The sequence below is a fragment of the Carex rostrata genome, chromosome 17 (genome assembly GCF_964058835.1).
Source record: "Carex rostrata chromosome 17, lpCarRost1.2, whole genome shotgun sequence".
NCBI lineage: Eukaryota > Viridiplantae > Streptophyta > Magnoliopsida > Poales > Cyperaceae > Carex > Carex rostrata.
In genome coordinates this window covers 1431920-1447033 of record NC_135934.1, presented here as the reverse complement: position 1 = coordinate 1447033, position 15114 = coordinate 1431920, and the positions used below count along the sequence as shown (strand labels likewise).

Sequence of the window (15114 nt, the reverse complement as noted above, 5' to 3'; positions counted from 1 at the left end):
TTTGAAAAACTATATAGTCGATTCAAACCATTCAACATGATTTTTATATGAAAATGTTTTTAAAGAACAAATTTTATATTTTTGAATTTTTTTTACTACTTCATAGATAGATAGAAAATTACTCGATCAATTGATATAAAGATTCTTTAGATTATTCAAAAGTATTAATTTTTTTATCTATCTAAAAATTAGTAAAAAATAAATAAAAATTTAGTTAAACAGTCCATAAATCTTCAAAACAAAAATATTAATTCAATAGTACGAAGGAAAGTACACTCTACTACTTTGCATAGCCTCACTCTTACCGATTTTTTTTATTAATCGAAAATAAAAATAAAAATATTACCAAAGGAGATTGTTTTATTGAAAAATCAAAATCTAGAAAAAAGGGGATGATTTATCTCGTGCAGACACCACAGATGGACGACATAAATCATTCCGTCCCGTTAATTTTGATCCTAATTAGTGATCTAACTAAAAAAAATAAAAACCAAATTGGACGGGATAGACCATTCTGTCTAGCACTATAGCAACTTTTTATTTTTATTTTTTTTCATTATCTTATATAAAACCAAAAAAAAAAAAATTACTACAATGTTGAATGAGATAATCTATCTGTTCAATTTTTTTTTTTTTTTGCTTAATGAATTTAGCGGGACATTAATCTGTACTGAAAATTTTGTACCATCTGAGGTATAGAACAATAATCAATTCCGTTTTTCTTATATTTTCATTTTTCAGCAAGACAATCCTCTTTCGCAATACTTTATTTTATTTTATTTTCTATTAATTAAAAAATGGGCTCACTCTTATTTCTTTCTAGTTTCTAATAACGCGAGAGGAGAGAGCAAATAAAAGTTTCCTATAAACCCTGCTACTGACGGAGATGCCATGGCCATCTCCCATTAAACCCCAATAGTTCCCTTTTAATCCCAAGGCCATACAGAAGACAGGTCAGTTTAGACTGGAAGTGATGGCGCAGAGGTTGTATGGGGTTTAATTTGGGGATTACTGGAGTCTGGAGTTGATTATTTACATCTGGAACTTCAACGAGCTGATTCAGATAGAGGGTGGAATTGAAGGGGAACATTCTAAGGTTAATCCTCTTTTGATTTTGATACCTATACCTAGAAGTTAAAATGGTATGCTTTATCTTAAACCTTATCAGTACATCATATTTGTACCCATTGAGGAATGAGGATATTTTATATGTTCATGCTAAAATAGGAAAGCTGTAGGTTGGGATGCAGCCAAGCTAAGGCAGGAAAAACTATTAGTATTTTTGGCACTCGTGTTTTAATTCTTAACTTGGAGATCGATGGATCCATTGCAAAATATGAGTCATTCTCTGTGATCAAAGAAGGGAATAATGCAGATTTACTGCTTTCTAAGTAAGAACTTTCCCCAAATGTGAAAATTAATTTGTTATTGTGCAGTTACACATCCTTTTCCTATAATTACCATTGGTATGTTTCCTTTTGGAAATAAAATATTCGTAAGATGCTTAGATTAGGAAATAATTAATCCTAGCCATCCAAACTAGCTAGGGTTTTGCATAGGGTATGTCCGCCAGTTGTTTAGAGTTGCCCATTGATTTGAGCCGTCGTCCCTTCTAGAATTTGAAAAAGGTACCTAAGTATTTGCTTGGAGCCGTTCTGATTATGCTTATTTGATCTGAACCGTCAAACTTAGGGTTTTAGATTAATTTCTTAGGCAGTCACATAAGTACTATATAAGACCCAAGGGAGCCGGCGCCTTTTTGTCGATCCATTCCCAAATCAAACAAGTATGAAAAATATTAGAGAAGAGAAGGCTTAAAAATAAATCTCTCACCACATTATATGAGTATTGCAAAAATAGATGTGGCCATTGCGGTAATGAAATCTGAGACTGAGGTAAGTTTTCGCCACTTTTATTTCTTTAAAAGGTAGTGGACTCGTTTGCGCAAAATTAAGCTGCGGTAAAATTGATCAAAGCAGTTGATTTTTGGTGCATGTCAAAATTCCTTTTACAAAAGTAGTGAACCATATTTTTCTCAAAGAATAGGAAGTCTGATCAGCACCTATGTATATCATGTAGCAAGGTCTGTTGCACTTTTTACTGCTTTACCCTTAATGTGCTTCTAGAAGCTTATCGAATCATCTTTTTCATGAAGAAAAAAATATATTTGTCAAATTGACTCGAACATTTGAATGATACAAAATTGGCGCATGTAAAGTTGTAAACACAAACACACGTGTTCATGATCTATATAGAACATGTATTTCTTCGACCTACAAATATTGCATCGTCTTTTAACACAAGGTTTTCTTGTTTTGTTTATATATTTGCTTTGGTGGCTGTGTAGCTATACAAGGAAAGGCGCTATTGTGGTGTGTGTGAGAGAGTCTGGTACGATACAGATGGGGGATCCTTTGTAAGTACCTTTAGCTTATAACAATTAGTAGACAGGTTCATGGGTACAATCCTTGATTGGTACTATATTATGTGAGCAGTACTTGATAAGAAAGTAGGACCTTTAAACATGTTCTCCAGAAAACATGAAACAAACAAAATTTAAAACCTCAAAAGGACAAATTTGTAATTCATTCTTAGCTTGTCTATGTTTTTGTCCTTTTTTTATTTTACTCATCTTTGTGGTTCTTGTGCATTTTTCATTAGACTCAATGTGACGGGTGTGAGATCTGGGTTCACACAGAGTGCATAAAAACATACACAGAAGAGGTTTGGCATTCTTCTCTTCTTGCATTTATTATGTGAATTTTAAGTATTCTGGGTACCTTGTTGTACCAGGGTGATAGGCATGATTGACACTGATATAATGGTATTATTATACATGCATGATTAATCAAGTTATGAAATGTACAAGTCATGGATGGGCATGTAAAAGGTCATTGGTTGTTTGGTACTGATTTGATAGTAGAACCCTCTGTAATTTACTATTAATTTTCTTCTTTGAAGGAGCTGAAAAACATTAAATACTTCTGCCCTGCATGCATGGCAAAAGGCAAAATGAAGGCTACTACAGTAATTCCTAGTGCTATTGATGAAACTAGGTTGGTTATTTTTCTTTATTTTGATTGATAGAACTTGTTATTTTGTGCATTTATTTCACGGCATTCTCCCTTCTTATCACTTTTTCTGAGAGCAGGTGTGAGAAAATTTAAATGTAGAATTACATGACACAACTCCTGTTTACATCGAACTATTTCTCGATATTTTACTTACGTATAAACCTTTTTTGTGCTTGCAGATTTGATTACAATTTGAACACTGATGAGTCTGATGAAAGTGGAGTCAAGTGCCTCTGCCAAGCGCCAAACAGCCAGGATACACGGCGTGACTCTTTTAACTGCATTCACAATATCCCCCCTCTTTTGCTTAATGGGCCATTTCGGCTTCATTGTTGCATTCTTTTTAAGCATTGAATCCATTCATGTAAATTCTAATTGAATAATAAATTGTATAGATGGCATAGAGTATAGACTTCATGGGTTGTTTGCTTAAGGTTTCATCATAATTGTAAGCACTTTTGTCTGAAAAGTGAAAATTGATAGAATAAAAATATCATTCTTTCATTTCTTCCACTGTGTTGCTATGTTATGTGTTGTGAGCTGAAGATGGAGGAACACAGATAATTGTGACTGAATTAATACATCAGATGTGTCTTAGCTTACTATCCTTGGTCCAGCAGAAGAACATTGATTATTAATTTACAACACACCCCTCTCTCTGTTCCTGCCAAATAAACATCATTGATGCATGTAAGTTCGTTCAACGCAAAATGTATAGAAGATTTAATTATAAAGACAAAGATCATGAGAATAAATTTCAGAAAATAGAATCATGCACGAGCAAAATATAATTTATGGTCAAATAATTTTTGCCTTCAAAGACTGACAACAACAAATGAGAAAATTTGAATAATTAAAAATAGTTTTTAAGAGATCACATGCTGACACAAAAGGAAAATAAAAACATACCCAGAAGATAATTGAGGGACAAAATTGTTTGAGTAATTGTTGTATTGCTTAATATCAGCAATAATCAATAGGAATAATGTTATCAGAATCGGACCGAACGTCGAACCGGTAAACCTTCGGGTCAACGGTTCACTGGTCGAACCAACGGATCAACCAACTTGATTGCTAGTTTTTTAAATACTTATATTTATCAAATATGATTATTATTATAAATAATCAAATATAATCATGTTTAGAAATAAGAAAATACCTATCGTACATATTACGCTATAAAAATTAATTTTATAGATTAATAAAATTTCTCATCCAAATATAATAAAACTATTTATTTTATCAAGAAACGACCAAATATTTGCTTTAAGAAAAAAAATACACAATATCCCAAAATTAAAAAAAATATGTAAGGAACTTGGATTGTACTGATACATATAAATAGTTTTTTTATATGTCAAATAGGGGGAAAAAACTATAACATTTGGTCCTATCTCGACTGGGAACTTTGAAGGACTGAATAAAAAAAGTGAAATTAAAATAATCCAAAAAAATAAAAATTTCAACGAAATTTATAAAAATTGTAGAGTTAGTGAAACAAAATTGAGCTGAATTAGGTGGCTTGCTCTACACGCAAAGGGCTGTCATTGGCGCTGTCGAATCAAATAAAAAACGATCCAAATGTACCAATACCTTTAATATGCGTGCAAAACCAGATGGAACGGTCTAGATCTAAACTCAAAATGCTACCAATTCGTCTTGCCGATTCTGCTCCGCTCTCTCTTTCTCAGCTCCTCGTTCCGAATCTTTTTCTCTCAGCTCAGAATCTTCTTAGTAAATCCATCGAAGATTTTTCTGTTTTCGTTCGATAACAACGGCTATTGTAGCCCCGCTCCTCTTTAATGCCATTTAATTCTTCTCGAGGTAGAGAGAGAGAGCAGGAGAGCGTGCCTCTGTCTTACGCCTCTCCTCTCGCGCCAAGCCTCCGCCTCTCATACACCGAACAACCCTAAACCGCAACTTCACTTCCTTTTGGAGGGACAAAGCGTGAGCGAGAGCGCAAGAGAGATCGGGAAAGACACTACAACAAAGGGGTTATACCGGCGCTGAGTAAACTCACCGACGACAGTGTGCTCAGTTACATTGAGCAGGTACAACAACTAATTTTAGATATTCGATTGTCTCTAATTTTGAAATTGGATGTACAATGTAGCTTAATCGGTGAAGTTTTTTCTTTTAGTCCAAATTGGTTGCTCCGCTTTTTTTTTTTTAAGATCTGGGAAAACCTTTCCTTGGGAATGAAAAGAATTAAACGAGTATGTTTAATTGAAAATGTAGGAAGGCTCTGGATTAATCAAACTCATTTCACCTTTTGCTATTTTCTTAATTTAAAATACAAAGCATGTTAAACCCACTGACAGCCTAATTTCACTCTATTTGAATCTAATTTGGAAAGTACCTTCGTCGAGATGGTCATGTGGCAAACTATTTAAGAATAGATTTCTCATATTATTTTCCCTTTCTTAATTACAGTCTCTGGGTTCATGGAATCCAACGAGGTCACAAAGCTTTGAAGGCCTAACAGCCATCGAACTTACCGGCTCAGACCGACCGGGCCTCCTTTCTGAAGTGTTTGCTGTGCTGACTGACTTGAGTGTAACGTGGTTGATGCACGTGTGTGGACCCACAAAGGCCGCATTGCTTGCTTGCTTGCTGGCCAGGGCCCCACACATCACAGCTGACATTCCTTGGGTTGCGCTCATTGGGCAGTCTGTTTCGATCGCCTCAGCACAATCAGGCCGCTCAGATGGGGCTGAAAATTCTCTAGAAACTGCCTGGCGAGCTGAGAGCGTGAGTCTGAAATCAATTTTGAGCGGGGCCCCACCAAGCAAGCTAGGGAGAGTGGCATTGGTGGATGTGTAGGGGAAGCAGATAAGGAACCGGGTGAATGTCAGGCTTCCAAATGTGCTCACTGGGTATGTTTCTTTATTAGTAAATGCAAGTTGAAAATAAGAAGAAATTTGCTTGACACTAGTTAGTTTGTCTGATTTCCCTGCTTGTTAGGAGTAGGTATGTTCATTGGGTCAGTTCTGTTAAAACTGAATTAAAATATTCAAACCAAAATTTTATTCGGTTTTAGAAAAAAATTTACCCGAACCAACCGAATTAAAATTGTCAACCAAATAACAATCGAACCAAAAGACCCAAGTAAATTTCGGTTTGTTTGGTTGAAGCAAAATAAGACAGGTTAAATTTCAAAAGGTCAAAACTCAAGACATACGTAGAGAAAAAGAGAAAAATAGCAAAGCTCTTATATGTTTATTTTGGGTTGGCGTAGGCTCCAGGGAAGGTCTGTGCAAGAAGAATTGGTGAAGTTAGGTGAGCAAATGGTGGCAAGTTCTGATGAAACTCGAGCTGTTGCTTTGAAGCTCTGCTGTCAATTTGAGGAACGATTTCTAATGCATATTGCTGGTGGTGAGGTTAGTTCCATCTCTTTCTCTCTCATTCTACAAGTGAAAAGCACAAGTGAAATATGCAATTGGAACAGAAGGGATTTAGATGCATTCAAGGACATAAAATAAATTTGGTAAATCTATACTGCAGCTTATGGTAAATCATGGAAGCTGGTCTTATACTTACTTTCATAATCTATCTTATAGTTATAATCTTGGATGTGAGTTACTGTTCACCTAAAGTGATTTTCCAATTTTCATCCGTTGGTCAAGAAGGTAATTTAACATCATTATTTTCAATGTTTCATGTTTTTGCCCTCTTTACAACTAATGACGAGTAAGTGAGTCATTGTTACTAAAATTTTCAATTTTATCTTTTTTTGAATTTTACCAGGGAAAGTGAGCACCTCTGAAGAATAATTTTCACGGTATGACTTTCTGTATTGTTTGTTTCCATGTATCTATTTTTTCTACTGTTATTGAACTATTATTTCCCACATATTCTAATTCTAATAAAATGTCTAATTTGGAATACTTTTCTCAGTGGTTACCCAGTTAGAGAAGAAGGTTTTTCTTTTCTTTTCTTTTTTCATTTTCAGCGATGATCCTAAGATCAATTATATAAATTTATAATTCTATGAGGGCAATTGATTTAATTATCATTGTACTTAATTGTATGACAGTATGAATAATGATTCAATAGTAGTAAGATTGCTTTTCATCAAGCAGGTAGATGATTCTAAGAAGGATGTACTTGAAATTCTCAGGATTTGAGACACATTGGCTTGGAGCTTACCAGTACCGGATGAACCAGTTTTGGCTTTGAAAAATCAGTGTAAAAATATTTCTTTGATGGTAAAGGGTATTGGTGGGGGGTAATGCGCCATTTTTTGTTCCAAAATTAAAAAATAAATAATAAAGGGCAATTAGTCTCAAATTTCTCCAAGTCATGTTTGCTCCTAATTGCAGAATCTAACAACTTGAGCATGTTATCAGGATTACTATTAATTGAATCAGCAAGAGCACCAATAAGACTCCTCGAACAATAATGCAGAAAGTAGCAGCTCAGCAGTTCTTCAAGATCAGGAGAAGAGGTACCATATTTAATTGGTTGAATGTGTTCTTCTGTATTTATTTCTATTTTTTTTCTAAAGGCCCTTTTTAAATTAATGGACAGGTTAAGATTTTACACAAGAAAGCTACTAAAGTTATGTACCCTTAATAGCATTCTACAAAGTGTTCTTCTACATACTTAGTACGATGAGCTCTATACTAACTAGAAGTAACTATTATGCAGTGCCTCTGTTTGATCCAAAAATATTTGCTTAATAATTATACTTAAAATATGCTTCATTAAGTTAATAAAAGGGTTTTTGCATTTACAAGCGAATATCTTATACATTCAATTAATGGTTTACTACTGAATTATGCTTACGGTGAGCCTCAATTAGAAGAGAAACTTTTCTTCGAACCCTCACTAGTGGAAAAACTGAAATCAGGATCGGCCTATTTGGATTGGCTGTATGAACCAACCGATATTAATACCTATCTGGATCGGTTTTATCAATAAAACCGATACTAAAAACTAATGAAAGTACAGCACATGATCTAAGAACCGATCCTAATACTTGATAATTAGGATCGGTTCCTAGCTAAGAACCGATCCTGATACTATTTTTTTTTCAAAGATGGTTCTGCAAAAAAAAAAAAAAAATAGTAGCAGGAACGGTTGTTTATAAACAACCGATCCTGATACTATTTGTTTTTTTTTTCAAAGTTGGTTCTGCAAAAAAAAAAAAAAAAAAAAATAGTATCAGGAACGGTTTATAAACAACCGTTCCTGATACTATTTATTTATTTATTTTTTTTGCAGAACCAACTTTGAAAAAAAAAATAGTATCAGGATCGGTTGTTTATAAACAACCGTTCCTGATACTATTTTTTTTTTCAAAGTTGGTTCTGCAAAAAAAAAAAATAAAAAAAAAATAAAAATAGTATTAGGAACGGTTGTTTATAAACAACCGATCCTGATGATTACTCCCTATATAACCTGCTTAGGATTCTTCTTATTTTCATTTCGCGCCTCTCATTTTCAACTTAGCGTCTCTCTCGGTCTCCGGATCTCCCTCTCAAATCCTCTCATTTTCCATTGGCGAACCTAGTCCTCTCCAGTCTCTCGCCCTTTCTCTCTCGAAGACACAGAAGCATCACTCCTTCGCCCTTTCTCTCTCGAAGACACGCGAAGAACTGAAGCATCACTCAGATTTTGCAAATGCTTCTCGCTCAGGCTCCGAACAAGTGCAAGGTGTCAGAGGACAAAAAAATCTATGTCGCTCTTACGCTCTCTTCCTCTTTATATATGTATGGACGGCTTGGATTGGGGTTGACCACCTCATCTCGTCCTCTTTTGGTTGATTGGGTACCGCTCTAAGCCTCTAATCTATCTATCTCGCCTCTCTTTTATCATTTCGTTGTTTATATATAATACAGTCAATTACAATTTGTTAATTTTCAAATAGCAATCTCATCTCTGGTCCTTGATTTGAAATGAGTCGTTATTTCATTTTCAGAACTGAGTCATGCACCCAAGGTGTTTGTGAAAATGCTCTTAAGTTTGTAAGATGAAGCAATCTCTAGAGAAAACTAGAGAGAAGTATCAGTGACTTGCCGGGCCCTCTTCTAACCCCACAGTTCAGGTGCATTGCATTGTATTAATTTGATTGGGTGGTTCCACTTTACAATGGTTGAGCTACATTAATCTTTTACAACCCAAAACTTCTCATGTTTTTATTTAGCCCGCCCCAATATTAGCAAGGATGTCAATCCTAAATGCATTTGCATATGGTTCATTGATACCATGAAGGTACCAATGAAACACCAAGAGTTTGATGATGAAATAACTGGTTCAAAGACATCTGATACACATCAATCTGATTATGTAGTTTCTTCTTCAACTGCTGCTACCATTCTGATGGACAGAAAGTTTCAGTTATGTGTGGTCAAAACTAAATTGAAAAAAAAAAAATAGTATCAGAAACGGTTGTTTATAAACAACCGTTCCTGATACTATTTTTTTTTTTTTTTTTGCAGAACCAACTTTGGAAAAAAAAATAGTATCAGGATTGGTTTTTTATAAACAACCGTTCCTGATAGTTATTATCAGGATCGGTTGTTGAAACAACCGATCCTGATAGTTTCTATTTGGATCGGTTATTTAACCGATCCAGATTATTGTAGTATCAGTATCGCCTTCATCAGGATCGGTTGTATTCCGATACTAATATGCGTATATAACCGATCCTGATTCCATATTTTCCACTTGTGCCTGTTAGTTGTAATGCAAGGATTAGTTGTTATTATGGTTAATTCATTAGGTCTCTGAAGAAACTTTACGACAAACTTCACAATTAATTGATTAGTTATATATTGGCCAGACGTCACTTATTCTAGCTTTCAGATTATTGAATGCTTAATTTGTATAAGAGGTTTAAATGATGAGGTATACAAAATTAAGAGGACATACAAAGTCTGAGAGAGAGAGTGTACTTTAAAGTTCTACTTCAACCTCAACCTGACAACCTAATCAAAATATACATACTTTTAGACATTTTAATTTAGTGTACTTCTAAGTAACTCGGGTTGTTAGTAACTAATTTAGTGAACTTCTAATTTGTTAAGTGATTTGTGTTGTTGTTCTTCAAAAATGAATATGCTTTTAATTCATGAAGTAACAACGTAGAGTAATAATTTTTAATTCATACTTTCAGTCCCAAAGTCGGAGGTACCAAATTGTGGGAGGGCTTCTGGAGGCTGTCGTAAGCTCAGCGCACCTGCTCACAATGACCATGGAAAGGATTTAATTGGTTTTTTCACTTTCACTACTCTAAGCCATTGGTGAAGTTCTTCCAATTCTCTGCAAGTTATAATCATTGATAAAACAGAGCTTTGAAATAAACCCAGAGTTCTATAATATTTGTGAAGGATGACATACACTCTTTCGGGCTATTTAAGAAGGCACCAAACCTTCAAAGCAAAAATGACTATATTACCCTCCTGATTCTGTCATCTTAGACCCAACCAAACATTTTATACCGACATCATAGAAGCTTGAGTTTACAAACTGACTATATTGCTCCTGATTTTGTCACCTCGGACCCAACCAAATATGTTATATGCCTACAACATAGAAGCTTGAAGCCAACACAGGGATATTCTTTGTTTAATTTCAGCTTGATTATTTTGATTTGAAGAAAAATACAGAAGTACAGAACACATTAATAGTAGAGCTGAAATTGTCCCATTTAATTGAATATATCTTTTCATTGGATTAGTTTGAAGTTGTTATTTGCAAATAAAATTTTAGTCTCAAGATATAGTATAATTTCATGAGTGCCACACATTCTAACCTGCCTTGGTTTTTAAAAGATTTAAATCATTGAGTGCTTTTTTTGCAAATATTTTGGCATAATTTTGAGAGAACTTTGAATTAGTTATTGAATTGTTTGAAATTTAATTATGATAGACTTATGTTGATTCTGGTTGCTGCGATGCTTCCCGACGGAGCCTTCACAGTTGTGCGAAAATCTGATGATGCATGAAGGGTATAGTTAAACAATAAGAAAGCTGCTATTTCTATAATGCAAGTGCTAAATACAGTCCAAAGTGTGAATTTGTAGATGATATTTAGGTAGAACAAATTAACAAAATAGTATTGTTATGGAATTGTTCAAGGATGCCGTAGATTTGATTTATTTGGTCAGAGAAAAATTCTACGGTCTTTTTTTTTCTCTCTATGTGATGAGAAAAAAATGCATTAATTTGGTACAACGAATAAATATTGCTATTTTGTTCTTAGTGTTTAGGAAAGATTTATTCAACTGATGTAAGTAGAGATCTAGAATTAAGCATTAAGCATGGAACTATCAATCGGTTTGTACATTAGGCTCTCCGTTGTATCTTATATATGTTGTTGTACGTTGTACTGTGAATGCACATCGCATTCCAAGGATAAAAATATTTTAACAGAGCAGTTTTGGCTTAAGATAGTGCACGGACTATAGAATTAAAACAACACCAGATGTGGTTAGTGGTTTAGTGCGCTGCATGAAATAAGAACTGCTATCGTAATATATTTACCCGATTTTAATCCTATACCTTTTTATCGGGCTTCAACAGAGAGCACTTGTGTGGATTTGAATCTGGCATATTACATCTTTCTGCAAATTGTTATAAGATATTTAATCAACTTTTACTTGGAGAAATGTGACACAGAGACGATATAGAGACGCAGTCGAGCGCGTCTTAACTGCTAGTTGTAATCTAATTTGCGATAAATTTTTTATTATGCAGGGTGTTGGTCTCATAAAATTGTTGCGGGCTTTTGAGGGGAATTTCTCGAGCAGAATCAAGCAGCTTTCTCTGAACCGCCACATTGACCTCAACAATGTGAAAGGTACAAATGTTTTCTTTATATTTTTAAGATAACTTTAAATTTAGCTTTTTAAAGCTTCTAATTAATCCATGTGCCTTCTGATTTTTTTTTTTTTATGAACCTTATAGATTGTGTTGGAGGCATGGGTACCAACCTTGTCTTGTATCTCCTTAGAAAGGTTTGAGATCTTTAATTAAACAAGTACCTGAAACGGCCAAGGAACCATCTCGCCTTTGTGTGGATGAGGTAAGATATATCATGTCTTTTTTTGTTGCACGGCTTATTTTTTTCTCTTGTGATTGTTTCGTGTACTTGACTTTTAGAAGTCAGCCAAAGCTGACTTGGTCATTATTTGTTTGAGCTGATAGGTGTATGTCATAGTTTCTTTTTTAGGTGGTGAGATGCCACAACCTTCATTCTTGGTTAGTACCGATATTTGAGTTGTACTTTTGTTTACGTAGATGGAGTTTTTCTTAAAATGGGCTGCTTTCTTGGAATGACACGCATCTAACAACCACGACTTCCTTGCGGTTTCGCTTGTAAGATAAGTTTTCTTCACAATATATCATGTCTTTTTTTGTTGCATAGCTTATTTCTTCCCCTTGTGATTGTTTCGTGTACTTGACTGTTAGAAGTCAGCTAAAGCTGACTTTACCGTTACTTGTTTGAGTTGATAGGTGTATGTCATAGTTTTTTTTCAGGTGGTGAGATCTCACAACCTTGATTCTTGTTTAGTACCGATATTTGAGTTGTACTTTTATTTATGTAGAAAGAATTTTTCTTGAAGTGGGTTGCTTTCTTGAAACGGCACACATCCAACAACCATGACTTCCTTGCGGTTTCGCTTGTAAGATAAGTTTCATTCACAATATATCATGTCTTTTTTTGTTGCATGACTTATTTCTTTTCCTTGTGTTTGTTTCGTGTACTTGTCTGGTAGAAGTCAGCCAAAGCTGACTTGACCGTTACTTGTTTGAGCTGATAGGTGTATGTCATAGTTTTTTTTAGGTGGTGAGATCTCACAACCTTGATTCTTGGTTAGTACCGATATTTGAGTTGTACTTTTATTTATATAGATGAAGTTTTTCTTGAAGTAGGTTGCTTTCTTGGAACGGCACGCATCCAACAACCATGACTTCCTTGCGGTTTCGCTTGTAAGATAAGATTTCTTCACAATATATGCTTTCTTTTTTTGTTGCACGGCTTATTTATTCTCCTTATTGTTGTTTCGTGTTCTTGACCGGTAGAAGTCAGCCAAAGCTGACTTGGCCGTTACTTGTTTGAGCTGATAGGTCTATGTTATAGTTTTTTTAGGTGGTCAGATCTCACAACGTTCACTATTGGTTAGTACCGATATTTGAGTTGTACTTTTGTCTGTGTAGATGAAGATTTTTTTGAAGTGGGCTGCTTTTTTGGAACGGTTCGCATCCAACAACCATGACTTTATTGCTGTTTCGCTTGTAAGGTAAGTTTTCTTCATAATATATCCTTTTTTTTGTTGCACGGCTTATTTGTTCCCCTTGTGGTTGTTTCGTGTACTTGACTGGTAGAAGTCAGCCAAATCTTACTTGGCCATTACTTGTTTGAGCTGATAGGTTTATGTTATAGTTTTTTTTTTGTGGTCAGATCTCACAACCATCATTCTTGGTTAGTACCGATATTTGAGTTGTACTTTTGTTTATGTAGATAGAGTTTTTCTTGAAGTGGACTGCTTTCTTGGAACGGCACGAATCCAACAACCATGACTTCCTTGCGGTTTCGCTTGTAAGATAAGTTTTCTTGACAATATATATATATATATTTTTTGTTGCACGGCTTATTTCTTCTCCTTGTTGCTGTTTGGTGTACCTGACCGGTAGAAGGTAGCCAATGCTGACTTGGCCGTTACTTGTTTGAGCTGATAGGTCTATGTTATAGTTTTTTTTAGGTGGTGAGATCTCACAACCTTCATTCTTGGTTAGTACCGATATTTGAGTTGTACTTTTGTTTATGTAGATGAAGCTTTTCTTAAAGTGGGCTGCTTTCTTGGAACGTCACGCATCCAACAACCATTACTTCCTTGCGGTTTTGCTTGTAAAATAAGTTTCTCTCGCAATATATCTTTTCTTTTTTTGTTGCACGGCTTATTTCTTCTCCTTGTGGTTGTTTCGTGTACTTGACTGGTAGAAGTCAGCCAAAACTAACTTGGTCGTTACTTGTTTGAGCTGATAGGTCTATGTTATTGTTTTTTCTTAAGTGGTCAGATCTCACAACCTTTATTCTTGGTTTGTACCGATATTTGAGTTGTACTTTTGTTTATGTAGATGAAATTTTTCTTGAAGCGGGCTGCTTTCTTGGAACGACACTCATCCAATAACCATGACTTCCTTGCAGTTTCGCTTGTAATATAAGTTTTCTTCACAATATATCATTTCTTTTTTTATTGCACGGCTTATTTCTTCTCCTTGTTGTTGTTTCGTGTACCTAACTGGTAGAAATCAGCCAAAGCTGACTTGGCCGTTACTTGTTTGAGCTGATAGGTCTATGTTATAGTTTTTTTTAGGTGGTCAGTTCTCACAACCTTCACTTTTGGTTAGTACTGATATTTGAGTTGTACTTTTGTTTTTGTAGATGGAGCTTTATTTGAAGTGAGTTGCTTTTTGGAACGGCACGCATCCAACAACCACGACTTCCTTGCGGTTTCGCTTGTAAAATAAGTTTCTTTCACAATATATCATTTCTTTTTTTGTTGAACGGCTTATTTCTTATCCTTGTTGCTGTTTCGTGTACCTGACCGGTAGAAGTCAGCCAAAGCTGACTTGGCCGTTACTTGTTTGAGCTGATTGGTCTATGTTGTAGTTTTTTATTAGGTGGTCAGATCTCATAACCTTCACTTTTGGTTAGTACCGATATTTGAGTTGTACTTTTATTTATGTAGATGGAGTTTTTTTGAAATGGGTTGCTTTCTGTCAACCAGGAAGTGATACACCCCCTTTGAATACGGTGGCACACTTACAATAAAAATTATGGGGAATTTCACGTATACCTCTCAAAAACTTCAAAATTACATATTTCCCACTCTAAAGTTTTAAATTACATATTTCCCCCTCTAATCTTCAAATACTCACAAATTTACCTATTTTATTGTCTTTTATATTAAAACTCATTCTAAATTTATAAAATACTCATTTTACCCTTTTATTAAAAACGTATAAAGACCATCAAACTCAAAATTGAATCTGAACAATTTTTCTACCGTCCAAATACTCTTAAATAT

General features: G+C 34.7%; 3 long non-coding RNA genes across 5 annotated transcripts; all 3 read left to right on the top strand.

Moving 5' to 3' along the window:
• Positions 1–2003: 2003 nt before the first annotated feature.
• LOC144568427 (uncharacterized) lies at positions 2004–3204 on the top strand. The gene is made up of 5 exons (XR_013515657.1): positions 2004–2083; positions 2348–2416; positions 2662–2724; positions 2962–3060; positions 3152–3204. It is a non-coding gene; the product is annotated as an uncharacterized LOC144568427 (long non-coding RNA).
• A 1606-nt stretch (positions 3205–4810) lies between these two features.
• On the top strand, positions 4811–11402 carry LOC144567946 (uncharacterized). Of its 3 annotated transcripts, XR_013515569.1 has the most exons (8): positions 4811–5125; positions 5508–5950; positions 6313–6454; positions 6635–6703; positions 6822–6855; positions 7157–7521; positions 7605–7709; positions 10195–11402. It is a non-coding gene; the product is annotated as an uncharacterized LOC144567946 (long non-coding RNA). The 3 variants fall into 3 exon arrangements; XR_013515567.1 differs by having other exon boundaries at positions 7157–7709; XR_013515568.1 differs by lacking the exon at positions 6635–6703 and having other exon boundaries at positions 7157–7709.
• A 1593-nt stretch (positions 11403–12995) lies between these two features.
• On the top strand, positions 12996–14237 carry LOC144568009 (uncharacterized). Its single transcript, XR_013515578.1, has 5 exons — positions 12996–13012; positions 13241–13323; positions 13545–13622; positions 13854–13931; positions 14162–14237. It is a non-coding gene; the product is annotated as an uncharacterized LOC144568009 (long non-coding RNA).
• Positions 14238–15114: the final 877 nt, after the last annotated feature.